Source organism: Ursus maritimus, assembly GCF_017311325.1.
Source record: "Ursus maritimus isolate PB19 chromosome X unlocalized genomic scaffold, ASM1731132v1 scaffold_X1, whole genome shotgun sequence".
Lineage (NCBI taxonomy): Eukaryota > Metazoa > Chordata > Mammalia > Carnivora > Ursidae > Ursus > Ursus maritimus.
In genome coordinates this window covers 91,441,663-91,460,760 of record NW_024423319.1, presented here as the reverse complement: position 1 = coordinate 91,460,760, position 19,098 = coordinate 91,441,663, and the positions used below count along the sequence as shown (strand labels likewise).

General features: G+C 44.5%; 1 long non-coding RNA gene across 1 annotated transcript in view; it reads right to left on the bottom strand.

The window, feature by feature from the left end:
* Window positions 1–356: 356 nt before the first annotated feature.
* Window positions 357–19,098, bottom strand: part of LOC121103352 — a 40,034-nt gene continuing 21,292 nt past the window's right edge. The window contains exon 3 of the long non-coding RNA XR_005835523.1: window positions 357–1,542. This is a non-coding gene — a long non-coding RNA (uncharacterized LOC121103352). The remainder of the gene's footprint in view (window positions 1,543–19,098) is intronic.

Below are 19,098 nucleotides of genomic sequence, written 5' to 3'. Positions count from 1 at the left end.
GGGGGGGGGTGTTGAAGGTGCTGGTCCATGAAATAACGCAGGAGAAAGGGAGAAGGTGCCGGAAGCAGGGGAGAGAGAATCATGGGCTACAGCGGGGAATGAAGAATGATAGCTGGTTGCACAGGACAGTAAGCCCCCAAGGGGGCCGAAAGATGCCAGGGGCTAATCTTTGTGGCTCGGTTTACTCTTTGGCCCCACGCACGAGAGGCAATAACAGCACTGGGGGCCAGAAGCAAAAAGAGCACCCGAGGAAAACAGTTCCCCGGCCAACAGCCCCTGCCCCCAACCAAGCAAGGGATTGAAAGACGAGGAACCAAACCTAGAGGCTCCTTTTCTCTTTTCCCAGGTCAGGCTGGGAAAGAGCAGTGACTTCGTCCAGCAGGGAAAGAACACATCGTGTCTGCTGGTTCACCAGCCCTGCAGCAGTCTGTAGAAACTTCTTCACCGTGCTAGGGGCTGAAGTCCATTCCCAGAGCAGCCAGGCTCTGACCTAAGCGGTACGGAGCCCTCGGTGAGACTGCGCGAGCCTCAGAGGAGGTGAGCTTGGCCCTCTGCTCATGATCACGTCTGCCCCTGGAGCAGCCGCAGATGCCCCCTCCCCCTGTGGTGGCCTCAGAGAGACTCCACCAAGAGGGATCCCCAAGACGGCAGCCGCTGCTCTTGGAGAATACCCACGCTTGCTCACCCACCCTGTGTCCCTGCTCCCGAGCGCTCGCCGCGGACCGGAATGGAGAGGAGGGCTGCTCAGTCACCCTGTCATCACCTTTTAGAACTGTTGTGCGCGATCCGGTAGCTCAGCGGGTGGCTTTCTGTCGTGACCTATTTTATTTGTGAAGACTGATTCTAGGACCTACAAGACTCTTGGTCCCACGCTAATTTTTTTCTTTCTCTAAACAGACTTGTGAAGACTCAAGTGAGGCTACGTGTCACAGAAGATGAACTGCTCTCCCCTGCAATGCTGGAAACAGAAACCACTCGAGGTATTTGAAACACGGGGGAGTTAACCCCAGCAGCTGGTTACATGGGGCAGAGGAGGGTAAGAGGTCAAGGAAGGGCCCACAGGCGACACAGACGGTAGCCGCAGCGGGAAGGTGCCACTACCCTTAGGACGAGGAGGCCGCGGGAGGAGGTGGTGTTACCAGACGCCGAAGTTATGCTCGTGTGGCAGGAGCTAGAGACAAGCTGAAGGCTGCCGGGCGAGGGCTTCTATTTGTCTATAGGTGACTAACAGGTCAGCCCCCAAACTTAGCAGAGGCAAACAACAAAACCGATTACCTCACAGTTTCTGCAGCTCAAGAATTCGGGAGCAGCTTAGTTGGGTGGTTCTGGTTCACGGTCTCCCACGAGGCTGCGATCAAGGTGTCGGTTGGGGCTGCTCAAGGCTCTACTGGAAAGGATCTCTGCTTCCAAGCTCATTCGTGTGGATGTTGACGGGCCTCAAGTCTTCACCGGCTGTCGGTTGAAGACATCAGTTCCTTGCCACGTGGGCCTCCCCATAGGGCCGTGCTCAATATGGCACGCTGTCCCTGTAGAGCAAGGGCTCTGAGAGAGAGACAGAGAGAGAGCACGAGCACATGAGAAGGGGGAACAGGATGGAAGACACAGTCTTTTTGTGACCTCATCTTGGAAGTAACATCCTAACACTTTAGCCATATTCTGTTTGTTAGAAGGGAGCCACTTGGGCCAACCCACACTCAAGAAGAAGGGACTACAAAGGACAATGAAGACCGGGAGGCTGAATCACGGGGAGGCCTCTTAGAGGCCGCCTGCCACAGGACTGCGGCCGCAGAGACAGACGCAGCTCCGGGCTTTGGGGGCCCAAAGCTCAGACAATCTGGGGAACCCTTTTGAAGCTAAATAATGCAAAATTACAAATACGAAATTACACTCAGGTCCAGCAACTGGTGAACGAATACAGAAGTGGGGACTACCCATACAATGGATACTATTTCGCAATAAGAAAGGAAAAACACAATTGACACATGCTACAGCACGGATAAGCCTCAGAAACACGACGCGCCGTGAAGGAAACCAATCACGAAGGACCACTTCCCATACAGTTCCATTGATACGAAATGTCCAGGATGGGCAAATTCATGGAGACAGAAAGTGGATTCGTGCTTACCGGGCCCTGGGCTCAGGAGCCAAGATGGACTGAAAAGACCTGAGGGAACTTTTGGGGGCCAATGGAAATGTTCTAAAATTGGAATTGGATTGTGGTGACGGTTGCACAACTCGATAACATTTACTAAAAACCATCGAACCATACACTTACAATGGGTGATTTTTATGGTTTGTAAATTAACTTTCAAAAAAGCTGTTAATGAATTATACACACAGGGCATTGGAAGGGGCTGTGCAAGTGAGAGGCCCTGGGGCTTAAGCTTCATGAACTCTCAGGAAACTTGTCTCAGTGGAAGAGACAGAGCTATTGCAGGCAAGCCGGAGGCAATGAGGCCAGGCTTCCGCCCACCAGTTTCTGTCCAGGCCTCCTATTGGCCTGCCCTGCCCAGAAGGCGGGGACATGGAGTGCTTTGTCACACCGAGACGAGGAGAAGTAGGGCTGGGAATAGATCTGAGAGCAGACAGGCAAATGACAGGCCTGTGGGCCAACCCCCCGCAGTGGTACCTCCACACCTGACTGCCAAGACAACTCAGACCAACTCTAGTCTTTTGGTGTTGACAGATGTCTTGAGGGGAAATACAGAGAAAACCCACGTTTCCAAATGAAGGCCTAAGCTGTGGATTATTTATCATGAAGCAACATAGAACACAGGATTTGTTGGTTAGCTTGTCATTCACTAGTCACCTGAAGGCTCGAAATCATTTATTTGGGCACACTGGAGGATGGAGGGCCAGGCTTTGGGTTGGTAGGAGGAGAAGGAGGAGATAACTCAAGGAAGAATATTGCATATGTCAAATATTTATTATTGAATGAACTTCCCTGGCAGCCTCTCTCATTGAACTCTTGCAGGCAATGGGTACCAAGGGCAGGGCAGTGAGCGCAGTGGGCCCCAGGTGCAGGCAATAGGAGGATGCATCGTGGGGCGCCTGGGGGGCTCAGCTGTTAAGCGTCTGCCTTTGGCTCGAGTCATGATCCCAGGGTCCTGGGATCGAGCCCCGCATCGGGCTCCCTGCTCGGTGGGAAGCCTGCTTCTCCCTCTCACACTCCCCTTGCTTGTGTTCCCTTCTCTCGCTGTCTCTCTCTGTCAAATAAATAAATAAAATCTTTTTTTTAAAAAAAAAAGGAGGATGCATTGTTGGTGGGCAAATTTTAAACAATAAAACCTACTACAAATCTGTACCTTTTATTATCAACGTGTGCAAGTAGTTCAGAATGTCAGTGATAATACTCTTCCCCTTGTCGCCCCCCTGCAAATATCGTATTGAGTTCAGTTCTAAAATTCCCAAGGTCACTGTTGAGTTTTAAATGCTATATATGTGAGTTTCAAATAGGCACATTTGCATTACTTACCCTTTAATAAAGATTGTTTTCTGCATGGAAGATGATGCAGAGGACCCCCCACCCCATTACACAGGAGACCGCTGACACAGGTGGGCTCAGCCACGCACATTCGCTTTTACGGTAAGTTCGTGTTGGTGAGAAACCATCTGTGCTCACTTTGGGTGCAGTTTGTGTCCCTAGTCCTGGTGGTACTACATATTTCCGCTTTCAAATGGTACGTGGCGAACGCACAGATAGCACAGTGATGGTGAAAACAAAGAAACAGAACTTGCGATGCCTTGATCTGCATTCTAGGTACAAATCATTCTTTGAAACACGTGGCGTTCACTCTAGTGGGCATGTTTCTTCATGTGGTTTCCCCATCTTTATTTTTTTTAAGATTTTATTTATTTATTTGAGAGAGAAAGAGAGAGCGAGAGAGCACAAGCAGGGGAAGCGGTAGGCAGAGGGAAAAGCAGGCTCCCCACTGAGCAAGGAGCTCCTTGCGGGACTCAATCCAAAGACCCCAGGATCATGACCTGAGCAGAAGGCAGACATTTCACCGACTGAGCCACCCAGGCTTCCTGGTTTCCCCGTCTTTAAAAAGCATATGAATACAGATAAAAATATTGATCCAGGGGCGCCTGGGTAGCACAGTCGTTAAGCGTCTGCCTTCGGCTCAGGGCGTGATCCCGGCGTTCCAGGATCGAGTCCCACATCGGGCTCCTCCACTGGGAGCCTGCTTCTTCCTCTCCCACTCCCCTGCTGTGTTCCCTCTCTCGCTGACTGTCTCTCTGTCACATAAATAAATAAAAAAATCTTTAAAAAATATATTGATCCAATGTCTTTTTCCTTTTGGTATGATGATATTTATATTTATTTCATTTTATATTTTTACTGGAATGGAAGTTCAGGAAAAGACAATTTTTCACTGTGTTTCTTTGCTGGCTGTTAGAATCATTTGTTTCCTTTTAGGATTCTTATGGGAAAAGGTTTTGTCGTATAGGGGAGGACAGGGTTAAGAATTAACTGCAGTGGGTGGCAAATACACTAGGTATGCTACCACTTCTAACCAAAAAGTATTACATCCCCCCAAATAATGAACCTGAGGCTCAAAGAAGTTAAGAAATCTGCTTAAATTTGCAGAAGTGCTAAATCACAGACCGGGGATTCTAGCAAATATTGTACAGTCAATAGCATGTGTGCTTTACATTTCCGAACTCATACCAACCACAACCATTCGACTGGGGAGTATCATCATCCCGATTTTACAGATGTGGGAATTGAGGTACAGAGGGGCCAAATGACTTCCCCAAGGTGCCACCGCTGTAAATGGCAGAACAAGGATTTGAACCCTGGTCATAACTGCTCCGGACGCTGGCTAGATTCACCTGAATCTACGTACCCTCCTGAACTGAGGTTTACTTCTGAAGCCCTGCTCAATGCTATGGCTGCTGCAGCTGAGAGACTTGGACCCACTTCTGTGGCTGCTGTCCTCTCTGCCATCCACTCCCCCCAGAAGGAAATCTCCCAGCAGACGCCTGTGTGTGATTCCTAAGGACACACTTGCAGTATATTCTGAATTTAGCTCAGTTCTGTTGTTTACCAGAGGCTTTGAGGAGGGAAGGATGAAAAAGAAGCCTGACTTTTAAGAAACTGGGATCCTTGGGATTCTAAGATCTATTCAACTCCCCGCAGACGTCCTTGCAAAAGGCTCAAGAAAACTGCTCAGCGCTTATCACAGGTAATACCGCCGCCCAACACTAGATGGCAAAATGGTGCTATGTTACTGTGCTGTGAGCCGGAAGAGCCTGGTATAAAAGTCTTCCAAAAAATTCAAATCCACTGAACTGTCCTTTAAAAAAAAAAAAATGTTTATTTTTGGAAAACAAAGTTCTGTACGAGGTTAATATCTTAATTTTCTAAATCATCGTTTAGAAATGCCCTATTTTGAATTGTCCGAGTCTCCTAGGCTCTATCAAATAGGTAAATAGATGTCTCTTTGCCTAATGGCCAGCTGGTCAAAAGCTACCTCCTAATTGATCAGATAAAAATGGGAGGATAACAGAAGATAATGGAGATAGTACGAAATGTACTTTCAAAAGCTGCATGTTAACATAAATGTGACATCGATGTGACAAATGTGTATGGCACAGATGTCATCTGTCATGGCCTCTTCTGTTTAAATAAACTTAGAAGCAAATAACAAATTGGACACGCGGCTGTTTCTCATTTCACTCATTCAGGAAGAAGCACCTCTTATGTACAAGGCAGTTGCAGGCAACACAGAATACAAAGAGAGTTCTACTCTGGCATTTGCACAATCTGTGTTCTAGAAGGGGACAAAAGGCATATGCACTGGTAAGGGACTGCCAACGTCAGCCTCTGAATCAGTCTTTCTCCAGAGCGTCACAGTTAGAGCTGCTGGCCCCCTCCCCTCCCCCACTCTGCAAGCCTTGGGACCACCCAGGGTCCTCACGGGGTGGGGGGGGGGGCAGGCAGCAAGCCCATCAACATAGCAAGACTGGCCCCATCCAACAGGGGCTCAGGGCTGAGTCTGTAGGATTGCTTTCTGAATTGTCTTGGCAAATCAAATCCAGGAGAGTCCCTGCCTTATCAGAGGTGCAGAACACCTATTAGCAGAAGGTAGAAAAGAATCATGGTGTACAGCCACCGAGGAGAATTGGTCTAGGAAGTTTTCTAGAACACTGCCTTGGGCAATGAAAAGAAGGTGGAATTACAGGCATGGAATATCATCTGCAAAGACACAGAGGCAGAACCCCCCCTGTCCTGGTGGGGGGAGCCTGCAGGGCTTAAAGCCATGGTCCTTGAATGTGGTCCTGCCAGCAGCAGTCCCATCGCTAGGAAACTGTTAGGAACGCAAACTCTCAGGTGCGACCCCAGAACTACTGAGTGAGAAAGTTTGGGGGTGGGGCCTGGCCATCTGTGTGTTAACAGGCCCCCCGACGTGGTTCTGCTGTGTGCTCAAGGTCCAGAACCCCTGGGTCACAGCATGGCCCCTGCCAGGGAGTGGTGATAGACAAGGTAAGCTGCACAAGGGTTAGACCTTGAAGAGCCTTGAGCTACAGAGATTGTTTCTTCTATTTGTTTCATGTCGTGCCATATGGGAGCCACTGAGGGTTTCTGAGCAAGGGTGTGACCAGACAGATCTGTGCTTCAAGCCCATCAGGATGACCTGGAGGATGGGGTGGAGGGAGGCGAGAAGCCCTCCTTCAGAGAATCTCTAGCTTCGCTTCTGCCTTCACCGCAAAGCTCCGCCCCTGGTTCTCTCCTTTTCCTCTAGCCTTGTCTCCCGGTGAGCCCACCCCGCTCCTGGTGTCAGCCACGCCAGTCAGCAGGTGACTTCCAAACCTCTTTGGTCTGTATCTTAATGCCGAGTGGGCTGGCTCAACTTCCTGGGTAACCTTGCTGCCTTCTCACACTCAGCACAGATAGATTGGGACTCATTGTCCACAAATTAGTTTCCTCTCCTGCCTTCCAGACTTCTGCTAATGGCCAGACTGTCTCCCCTGACACTTATTTAGGCTACGACCGCCTTTAGGATCCTCCCCAAAGCTCCTTCCACCCCTAGACCCATTGAATCACTGCCTATTCATGTTCCAGGAGCCCTAGGCTCATGCTGTCATCCCAACACATAGACATGAGTGTTGGTCTTCGAGGGTGAACACCTTTACGGAAAAATATGTATATGAGGCAGAGAAGCGGGATCGGGTAGAACACAGCTGTTTAGTGAATGGAGGAGTGAGCTCTGCCCCTCAAAGCTGAGGGAGAAAGCACAGAGATGCAGGCAGTGCCGATTGGGGTGGGGGCTGCGAGACTCGCACGGAGCGCGGGCAGCAGGGTGGTGGGAGGGAAAGATCGGTTATGAAGAGGTGGCGTTGGGTTCGAAGAAATTACAGAGGCAGTGGGTATGGAAGCACAGGCAGCAGGTATAGATAAAGCCTTCTAGAAGACTGGGGAAGAAAGGAAGGGAGAGGGGCTATCATTTCATAGGAGAAGGGAGGTAAAGGGAAGGGTATGGAGGGGGATTGTCAAAGGTAGGGGAAACTTGAGGATGCAATTCAAGAAAAAGCAAAAAAAAAAATCAGTGGAGTAGGAAAGACTTAAGATGACAGAGAAGGGTCGAGGGAGTGCTCAAAACTCACAAAGCCCAGGGGCGGATGAGGTCGCGGACAGAGGAAGGGGCTGGTCTGGGAGCAGAGGCTCCGGCTCAGATGTGTCAGCGGGTGGGCTGGATTTATGGTTTCTGAACATTTCATCTCCGAGGGAAAGGTGGAAAAAGCTCCAGGGATGTTGAGGTGCCAAGACAGAGAGGCCCGCAAGCTCACAGAGACGTCTGTGATGTTGAGGAGAGGTAAATAGAAGCAGGCCCCGGTGGGGGGGGTAGCCTTGGGGAGAAGGGAAAATGTTTGGCCCACACAGAATCCGCCGGCGAGTCAGCAAACGGCCCCCAACACGAACTTCCAGGCTTTGTGCACCTTGGGCCCAGGGCCCAACTGTCTTTGCTCCTCACCTTGCCTGTTGAAAGCCTTCTGGTCTTCAAGGCCCAGGACAAAAGTCACTTTCTCTCTGAAATCTTCCCACTTTCTCTCTGAAATCTTCCTTGAGCGCCTCCCTCCCCCTTCCTCAGGTACAGCTGTTCTCAATAGCATTTCTCTAGTGCTTTCCAGCTTAAAAGCAATTACGCATACCTTTTCTGACATACCACGTTATCCTAAGGAACCACTCTCTCCTCTGAAGCTATATCACACTCTATTCATTACAAGAATGTAGCACTCTATCAGTTCTTGTTTGCCCCAAACTCCACAACAGTGAGTTTATTAGAAGCCGGGATTGCTTCTGACTCTCCTTTGGAACCCCCTGTGCCCGGCGTACCACCTGGCCCATGTTAGAAATGCAAAGACATGGGTTGAATTAAAGAAATGAATCTCTATTTAAAATATATTCTTAAATAAAAAATGCAAAAGAAAAGAAAATATATGCTTACAACAAGCCTTCTGATTCTTCAAGACCCAGTCTGGTGACAATTTATTCTTACCCCCATCAGTAGTATCTTCTCCAGGTTAAGTACACACAGTTCCTTCCACCTGGTTCCACAGAAAATGTATTTTCATTCTTTAGTTTTCAAAGGAATTTTGTTCCAACTTCTCGAAATTATTCTTAAACCTTTCAAGTGGAGGAGCCAGAAATGGCCTCGGTGAGTTCTGAACCACGAATGCTTCATTCCTGCAGGTCTGGCACACGTGTGGGGTGGGCTCTGACTAGCTTTTCCTTCTAGCTACTGAAAGGCGTTAGTAGGCACAACAAGGATCTGGCCCCCGATTCAGCTTGCATTACTCGTGATTGTTAAGCACTGAGCGCTCTTGTCTTGAAAGACATAGTAAAAGACCATCCTTTTGCTTGGGATGAACCAGAGGAAATTCTAAATATGCAGTCTGGTTTTAAGTACATCCCAGCGATTTTGGTCCGTAGGCAACTCAGAACCTTCTGCTTGACCTGTGGCATCCAAGTGCGGGGTGAAACAAACCGAACGACCTCCTGAAAGTCTAAAAGGATGAGGGCAGGTTGCCGTCATCCAAGCTCCACATACAATTTCCTGGAGTTTGTAGGAATCCCAGCAGGAAGGCGATGGAAGCCATGCTTGAACACTGTGAGTACCACTTCACTGATGGCCGCTGTGTTCTAGAAGCCATTCCTGCCTCCCCTTGTTACTGTTGAAGTCTGTGGGGAGAGAGGGATTGTGGTGAAGGGGTTCTCAGTGTTTCCCAGCTAGCCACACATGAGGGTTACTCGCATGTGTTAAAAATCTGATCCTGGGCCTCGCTCCCCTGAGATACTGATTCAATTCATCTGAGGTTGAGCCAGAGAACATACAGTTTTTAAAAAATCATTTAAGTTTGGATTCTCTCAGAATCGGACCTCGAGACAAAAACGTGAGAGCAAGTTTATTTGAGGGAAAATTCCAGAAAGTTACGATAGGGGAGTAAGGAAGGGGAGAAGTCCACTAAGGTATGTGTTATTGGGCAGGTTACCACAGTGGGAAACCATGGCTCAATTCCACTAGAAACGTGTGGGGACAGTAAAGATCACATCTAAGAAATATTTCATCCAAGTTGCAGATAAGCCTGGGGCAGATGGTAACTTTCATTGTTGGCTCCCCAGCACTGCCAGCCTGACTTAATGGGTAAACCAAGGGGGCTCTGGCAACCAGAGAAAGCCCAACAGCAAAGAGCTGCAGATGTGGTCAGCTGGAGGCCATCCGGTTGGCTTGCACGGAGATGGGCTGTGTCCAGGGGCTACAGGTGGGCACTAACAGTCATCCCTGCTGATTTGGGACACAGCCAAGGCTCAGAAGAGACCAGATTTGGGGAAATTCACTAGGATTTTATGCAAAATTCAGCAGGCTTTTTTTTTTTTTACCCTTTTTTCCATGACCTTACTGACCACACTCCTTCCTTTGACGACAACCATCAACAGAGATGACAATTCCAAGCTTTTACATTGAAATGGATTCCAATCCACTCTAAAATTTCAGCTGCAGCACTTATTACCAAGCAACTCATGTGAACAATGCACGACTGACAAGAGATGGTTGGATTAGGAGGAAAGATAAAAGCACAGTGTCTCGTCTATTGCTAGAGAAGGAGAGAAGGGTCATCATAGACCACATCGAGGTGTCGCAATTGTCTCCGCAGCTTACGAAGCCAAGGACACTGACGGTTTCTATGCATCAGGACTGCCTGGGATGCCTTCCAGCTGCAGCATTGGGACCTTAATAAACGAGCCATATTATGTTTATACTTTACTGTTTAAGTAATGCTATTTCACTCTGTGTAAAGCCACTTAAAACACCAGTGGAAACACATGCATGGACCATGAAACAACTTTAAATGGATAATCAATTTTTATCACATATTGAGGGTTAGACTGGTATATCTGAGTGAATTATGAAAGTCTGTATGTGCTCTGGCTAGGAGTGTTTGCATACCAAATCTTTTTCTTTGTCACAGAACCAATCTGTTGAAGGGAGTTGGGAGTTTCCAAAATCTAACACAGAAAAGCTTTTGTTCTGGAGAATTTTCAGAATTGCAAAAACACGGGTGTATTTTATTTGGGCTTACATGTGAAGGTATTGAAATATCTTAATTCCTGCGTACAATGATCCCCCCCTAAGATAGAGGGTATAGGATCAACAAAAAGACACCAAGAAGGTATGGCCAGCACGCACATAAGCTTATTGGTAATAGGTCTAGAGGGTACAGTGTACCCTAAAACTTATGGGGCTTGGTTTTAGAACAAACATGAAGAATCTGTTTATGCAGTGTCGAATACACACGTGGAATTCATTACACCCGCAAAGCTGGGCAGGATGGGAAGGTGAATGTGCTCAAGGAGAATTTGGATCAATTCGTGGGTCACAGAACCGTAGCAGTTCACTAAAGGCAAATCAGACAGGTGCAAGTTACATCCCTAACTTCTGAAGATGACGGCATGAATGCAAATCGCCACATTCTTACAGAGGAGGGGTATCACCTTCCCATACAGGACACGAGATTGGTGGGCTTCTGACACGCTGGGACATTTCTTATGTTAAGTAGTGGATGTCAAAAATGTCATAAGACCTGAGTGCCCTGAACCACCAAGAAGCTATCAGCTCTTTGATTTCCCGAGTTCCTTGAAGCACTTGTCACTGCTTTTGGGGTCCCAAACATAAATGGAATGGAGAAGGTGCCCTGTCGCTATGACTGTCCCGACACATCCCACAAAACACTTATCAACTGTGACCTAAAACTTCCTGAAGCACTTCCAGAATCAATTTTATCCTCTCTTTGTAAATGAGGACCCAGAATTGTGGAAGGCAACAGGCCAACCTCAATTCTTCAAAACATGATCCATGCCTCATCCAAACATTAACTCATTAATTCAGCATGTTTGAGCATTCGAAGTGCTAAGCTAGGTTTAGGATCAGTACTCCTGCTGACATTTCCTAATCGCTGGTTGGTTTCACTTTTAAAACCCAGTATTACATAAGGTTTGACTACATCACATATCAAGGGAGACTATTTCAATCCAGTCCCCATTTGATATTTGACCATGTGACACATTCACACACTCGGGCAAACCACAGGAGCGACATGTGTTCCTTAAATCTGAACCTTAACATCGTGACAGGTTCCTATCAAGAGCTCTGATGCTGTAAGATAGGATTTTGTGACAATTTTAACTTGTGTTAATTGATGCATTAAATCGTGGAATATTTTCTTAACCATAGTCTGACCTGTGTGCTGAGTATTGAATAAACATCTGTCTTAATGTAAAACACTCTTACCTGAGAAAGAACATTCTGGTTTTGTTTTAGGTCATCATTCACACGGATCTTTTCTAACTCATCCTATTTTTCAAAATCTTCATAAAATCTCTGATAATTTATTTCTGTTACCTCTGCCCTCTTTATGATTTGCAGGTCAAGAAGGAGGAGGAGGAAGAGAAAGAAATTTAAAGAGACTGAATTTATTATCAAAGAAGAAATAATTTGTGCATAACAAATGTGCATTTAGCCAACAAATGACTTTGGTCAAACCTCCATTTTAAGCGATGAATGTATCAAGTTCATTAGAGAGGTAAATGCTGGTAGTATTCATTTAATCATATAAAATTCCTTAGCAATAATTTATAAATTTGGGTTTAAGAGAAAAATAACTAGAAATTTCCATTTGAAAAAAGTTGCTATCAAATGGTGGACATTGTGATACACTATAACGATTCTGGTTAAATCAAGGAATAGTTTGAGTACAAAAATAATGCATCAAAAGTATTTTTTTAAGATTTTATTTCTAAGCAATCTCTACACCCAATGTGGGGCTCAAACTTGCAACCCCAAGATCAAGAGTCGCTCACTCCACCGACTGAGCCCGCCAGGCGCCCTTGCATCAAAAGTATTTTTAAAATTAAAATCGAAATAGCTCATTCCTGCTCAGTAAATGTCATAGAAAAGGAGCAAAGTTATGTTTTCCTTTCCTTTCAGCCTGAAACTCCTAGTTTCTGTGCAAAATTGGCATGAAAATAGAAGGAATATACAAGGAATTGAAGAAAATACTAAACTATGAAAAGGATTACTGTTACTAAAGCCAACAAAGTTTTATATCCCACATCAATTCCTTGAACTCCAGTCTCTTGAAATAACTCAATGGTAGAGAATAGTGAATAAATAAATTCATTCATTTGTTTAAAAGCAATTTTAAGTACCTGCGTGTCTTGTGTATTACACACTTCATGGGAACAGTCAAGGGGGGGGTCACAAAAGCAATTACAAACCATTTCAAAGTTGTAATTATATTGCAAAGCAATACACAGAAAATGATCAGAAAATTATATAATAATACACGAATGAGGACAAATGAAATAATACAGCATAATCTGCATACCTAAATGCAGAAAGGACATAGATGGAAATATCTGATTTCTGGTTAGAAGAATAATTTACAAACTCTAGTGGTTAGCCAAATAACAAAAAGATGAATACGCATACACTCTAAATATCCACACACACATACATGTCATCGAACATTCCTGTTGCTTCCAAATTACTCTGCAACCAGGTTTCTTCCTAGCTAACACTGTATCCGCTGTAATTTCTATTTCCCAAGTCTTTTTAAAAGCATTTTATGTATGTATGTATGTACGTATTATTTATTTGGAGTGTGCGTACGTGTGGGGGGGGTGGGCAGAGCAAGAGGGAGAGAGAGAATCCCAAGCAGACATTGAGCTGAGCATGGAGACCGACATGGCGCTCGATCCCATGACCCTGAGATCATGACCTGAGCCAAAACCAAGAGTCGGACACTTAACCAACTGAACCACCAAGGTGCCCCTCTATTTCCCAATTCTCTAGTTGGAGTTGGATAGTAATTCAGCAGTTTTCAACAAATGGTGAATAAAGAGAAAATAGCAGCAGATAGTCCTCCTAATGGGAGATCCCCATGGACCTCAGAAATGAACTTCAACTCTTCCGAATTCGTGCAAAAGTCCTCACGTATTTGTTTCCAATTCCGCATTAGGCAAAAATATGCACTATTGCTATGTTCTACCTTAACATTCTTCTTCCTCACGTCTCTAAATTCTAACGCATCTATAACATTCATTTGATGAATAATAACATTTCAGTGCACTTGGTAATACATATGTTTTTTATTTGCCACAAAGAACTGTATTTCCTCAACTGATTTATGTGCCACCTGGACAAAATTATTTTTATTATGGTTTATTTCATTTTCTCCAGCATCCAAAACTGAAAAACACTTGTAAACCTCCAATGACAATGCTAAAAAAAAATGCCTTGACATTCAAAATCAAAACTCCACGTTTCTTCAGAGAACCCCAGTGAAATATGCAGCTGCAGTACTTTTAAACTAGCAAATTCAAGGTAAAACCAAACAGCCTCCTATTTTTTGCTGTGTCTCCTTACGGACAACTAGATAAAATTCACTGACAGTTCCAAATTTTTTCCAAACAGAGATAACTATTTAGGTTTAGAGCTTGCATAAGGGACTTGTAAAGAAACTATCCAAACCATAAAAAATGATCATGACGTAATAACAAAGAAAGTTAATGATATTTCCTAATCACATGACTTCATTTCCTGAATTATACTTCATCTAGGACCTGAGGAAAAGCACAGGGAATGTTCTCCTATTCCTAAGTTAAAAGTACTTCTTCACAGATCGTTATGTGGGCATCATTTCAATGACTTCCACCGAATTTTCTTGATAATTTTTGAACCAAACAAATCACAACATGTTAAAGCTAGCAATTCACAGAATGTTCGGGTAACATATCAAATGTTGGAGGCCATTAGCCTAATGAATATAACATGGACTCATTTCATTCCTCCTTTCCTGGAATAGCTTTGGATTTCAAACATTTGTTAGCCATTAACTACACTTTGCATCTAATACTTCATATGTGTATAATGCATTTTAGAGTCCACATGCAAAACTTATTTGTGATCCTGTAACTCTACTAATGGTCTTGCCCAATAACCACGAAGGTCACCCCCCCGCCCCTTTCTGAACAATTACTTCTGACTTGAGCTAAACAGATGAACAGGACTCTTCACCCAAAGATACTTTCTGTGCCTTTCAAAGTCACCCAACCAAAGTTCTCCAGAATCTTCTCTAAATGGTTCATTGTTTTGCTTTTTTTTCTATTTATCTCCTAACTAAGTCAACATTTGTATCATTATAATCGCTCTTTCAAAATCTGGTGACACTTCAGTATTTTTGCATGATTCTGTGAAGTCAACCAAAATAGAGATGCTCTTTTGTTAATGAACAGGCTCCCAAATATAGGCCGTAACACACACAAACATGCATGCTCACAATGTAGGTATTTCATGACTCAGGCATGCCTAACTTATGAATGGCCTTATGCACACAAACAGCTAACCAGCGATGGCATCAGTTGCTTCGTAAGTAGCCCTAAGAGTCATCTCTATTGCCCTGTCTCGTTCTCTACTCAGACTGACCCACAGACTTTGGGAGGGGAGAGAGTGCGGTATTCTGAATTCCACCAGATAACATGTACATTTGTAAGCTGTGGATTTACAAAGTAATTTACAAAGTAGTTACACATGCTGCTGCCCACTCCCACCAACACACACACACTCATACACATGCTCACAAAACGGCTGCTATATGTATGATGTCTGTAAATGCTCACTCACATGTGGAGTGTCTTCATATATGTATTATGAATTACCCAGTAGCTTCTAGAGCCCTCCAGATATGTTCCACAAAACTGATTTGGGTCACAACCCCAGGACCAACAGCATAGAGGGACCTAGCTGGGGGCTGCAGGCTAGTTCCCAGAATGGCCCAACCCAGCTCTCAGAATAGCCAGTAAACTCTACTGCCTGGGTTAAGTTATTTCTCAGCATACCTCTAACAATGACCCTTTTTCTGTGGTCAAGCCTCTGCAAAGGTATTTTAAGTCCCAAACAACCAAATGGATAATGATTCTCATTCATTTATTGAAGAATGAATTTATTCTACATTTACTGAGTACTTACTATGCTCAAAACTGTGTTTTGTCTATGGACAAAGAGGACACACACACACACACACACACACACACACACACACACACACGACCAGACAAGGAGAATATAATAGTTGCTATGAAACAGGCTCAAATGGAAATGAGAACCCAGAGTTCAAAGATAAGTACTTGGACCGAGGAGCTCAGGGATGACTTCATGGAAGAAGTCTTGGTTTGGCTCTGCCTTGAAAGATGGAAGTGAATTCAAATGTGTGGAAATGGGGCTGGGAGAAGAGGGTAGGTGTTTAGGCACAGAAGTAGAGAAAGTGCAGAGTCACTGAAGAGAATAGTATGATCAGAACATGGTGTATGTGATGGGGAGAAGAGGCAACCAGACAAGACGAGGAGCTGGAAGCAGATGTGGGGAGCACTCACTGACAAGATGAGGGGTTGGGTGGCCAATGGAGTCACAGAGCAGGGTTTTCATCGTTTGTCTGTAAACTGTTTCTGTAACTGTGAAATATACCAGAAATTCCAAGAAGTATATAGATCATAAGTATATAGCCAAGGGAATTATCATAAAGCAAATACCTATGGACCTACCACCCAGGTCAGGAAACAGAACACTGCTGGTGCTTCAGAGGCCCACCCTCCATGTGTCCTCTTAGTCACTCTATCACCCCCTCAAGGGTAACCACTAACCTGACTTTTACGACGATGACATCATTGCTTTTCTTTATGGTTTTACCACCCAGGCATGCACTCCTTCAACACAGTTTAATTTTGCTTGTTTTGTGAGCTTTACATAAATACAATAATGTAGTAGATAGACATTGTTTTGTGTGTCTGGCTTCTCATATTCAGTGTTGTGTTTGTGGGTTTCGTCCACGTGCTGTGGTAGCTGTATTTCATTCATTTTCCTCGCTCTAGAGTATGCCTTTGTGTGAATGTACCACATCTCTTTACTGTTGATAGATGTTTGGGTTGTTTCTGGTCTGGGGCGATCATGAAGAGTGTTGCTGGGAACCTTCTTGAAACCCATCTCTTGATGTGTATACTATCTCCTGAGGTTTGCAGCCTTGCAGCAACCCATGAGGCTGGAATAGCCTGCAGAGAGACTAGTGACAAGGAAACTCTTCTGAACATCAGGAATCTAGCTAGGCACTCCTAACTAGTCTGGAGGCTCTGACGCAGGATGTCACCTCACTGGTCAAAAACTCTCTAGGCAGAAAGTCTTTGGGTTCCAATATTCAAACCAAAGTAGGAACATTTTCTTTTTTTTTCTTTTAACATTGGATTGTGTAGGAGCAAGGGATTAGATTTATCATAATCCTCGGTACATGATGGACTCATCATTGGTCCACTCGTGGACTGCTTTAATTAATTTTTCATTCTGTTTATCGGTTAGTTTGAATAATGTAATAATCACCTGCAAATCCATAGCCCCAAACAAAAGCCCGGACCTTGGTCATAACTTCGGCTAACGCTATGTTTCCCTCATCATTCCATCCTCTGGCTTCTCCCCACCTGGAGTAGAGGTAGTTTTGAACATTACATAAAACCCTCAAAAAGGACTATTGACCCCAAGTAAGTATCCATTTGTGCTAGGCAAGTAGAAAAGAATATTGATTTCATTCTCTTTATGTCCCGTTATTTCCAGGGAGGCAGATAAATGATAAAACAATAAGTTGTGTGAATCATGTGAACACACATTCTTCCAGGACAAAGAAAGCAATTGCAAGGGCTTCACAGTGTTTTCATATGTAAGTACTCATTCCTTTTAGAAATGTTTCTAGCAGAAATACTGCTTATGCAACACCGACTTCAAGATACGCCAGGAAATCTGAGAAACCCATTCCTTGATGATGAAATTGAACAACGCCATGGAGTTGAGATCCCCTTTTGTAGGTTTTGCCACCAAAATCGTTTGGTTTTCAGTTTCCCCGTGAATGCATGCCTTTGGTAGAATGATTAATGCCTGGACAGAGAAAAGGGATCCGAACATCATGGTTTCGAGAGAAGGACGATAAATCCATTATTACAAAGTTACAGTAGATGGTGCTAGACGGGTGCAAAAGATTCCAACAGTCATTTGGGCCACCTTCGAGATTTCTCCTGAGCTTAGCAGTTTAGAAAATGTGCAATTTAGATTTATCAATTCAGGAGAGGCACTCAGATAAAACAGTTGAATTAGTGAGATCAATGAATGCAGAACCCTATAATTAGACAAATGTTAAGGTTTTTATGGAAATTAACAATGGAGACAACTTTAAAGCCGAGGTCAAATCGTCTATCTTTCTGGGGTATTGGTGCCAATGTTAAATTACTAAAAGAATGATTTTCCATTCATTTAAAATAATGTCATCTGTAAAGTTAATTTTTAAGCTAATTTGCTCTTGGTCTTAGTTATTTAGTATTTATAAAGTATTTGTACACTTTGTAGGTTGGCTTTGAGATTTAAATGTCCTGTATAATGTATGCAAAGTGAGTTACAAAGTCTTACCTAGTTATAAATTATTCTATAGATGTAAATTCATATTTTTATTATTACCACTTGAAAGTGCTTTTTGAATATTTGCGTTCATTACTTTTTCACAGCTACCTTGTGCTGGGGGAGTCTTCCTCTTATTCTTGTAGCATTTTAGGTGAAATGGCCAAGACATAGGATAATGAAGTAAAGAGCTTCGAACGTGTATGTTTTCCCCTCGCAGCCACAGTACAAAATGACTCAAATCGGTGAGCCAGAGATCAGGCAAGCACCTGCCCTTAATGAGAGGATTATCTGCAGTTAAGAAGAGAGGCTCCAAACCATCTCACTGGGCACGTCTCTGTATCAGACGCTTCCTTCCCACGATCTGCTCGGCACTCGCTAGACGCGTTGGTCCCTGGCTTCCCTCGAGACAGGAGCAACACGACAGCGCTCACCGTATTCAGGATGGGACTTATCTCCGAATCTGTCACTGACTGCAAGAAAATGTCGGGTCTAGCGTCAGTCACCCTTTGCCTCTCCCCGGAGCCACATCCAGTCGAGATTCATTTATCGAACCGGGCCTGGAGAAAATTCCTTTTTCTGAAAGGTAACCCATATTCTCCAGTGTTCGGTGCTATGTCCAGCCGAAAAGACTCTCTTAAATGCATATTAGCAAATCCTTGGAACTACAAATGCTTTTTCAGAGGCTGGAAGGTCATACTTTTAAGTGAACTCTTTCTCTCTATTGATGAATCATTATGGCCTATTGATTGAACGCGTGAGATACAGTTCTACCACATCCGTGCGCCTTATCCAAACAGAAGAGAAAATGTCCTAGCGGTGGGGATATGATCGGTAGTCACAGGGTTGGGGTAGTGCTTTGCTTTTTAGAGAACCTAGCATGCACATGCTTCAGTTAATATAATATTAGTATTCGTAGTAAACAATGGTAGTAATCCGGGTATTTCTTTTACTCATTTTCCAATATGTGCTTAGCGGTGGTTGTCCCTGAAAGAACTCATCCTTGCTGTGATCAATAGTCACAGTAGCCACGGTGGAGACGGCTTCTACAATCGCACTGACAGTATATCCAGAAACTAATATGCAATAGGCCTGTCCAGTAAGA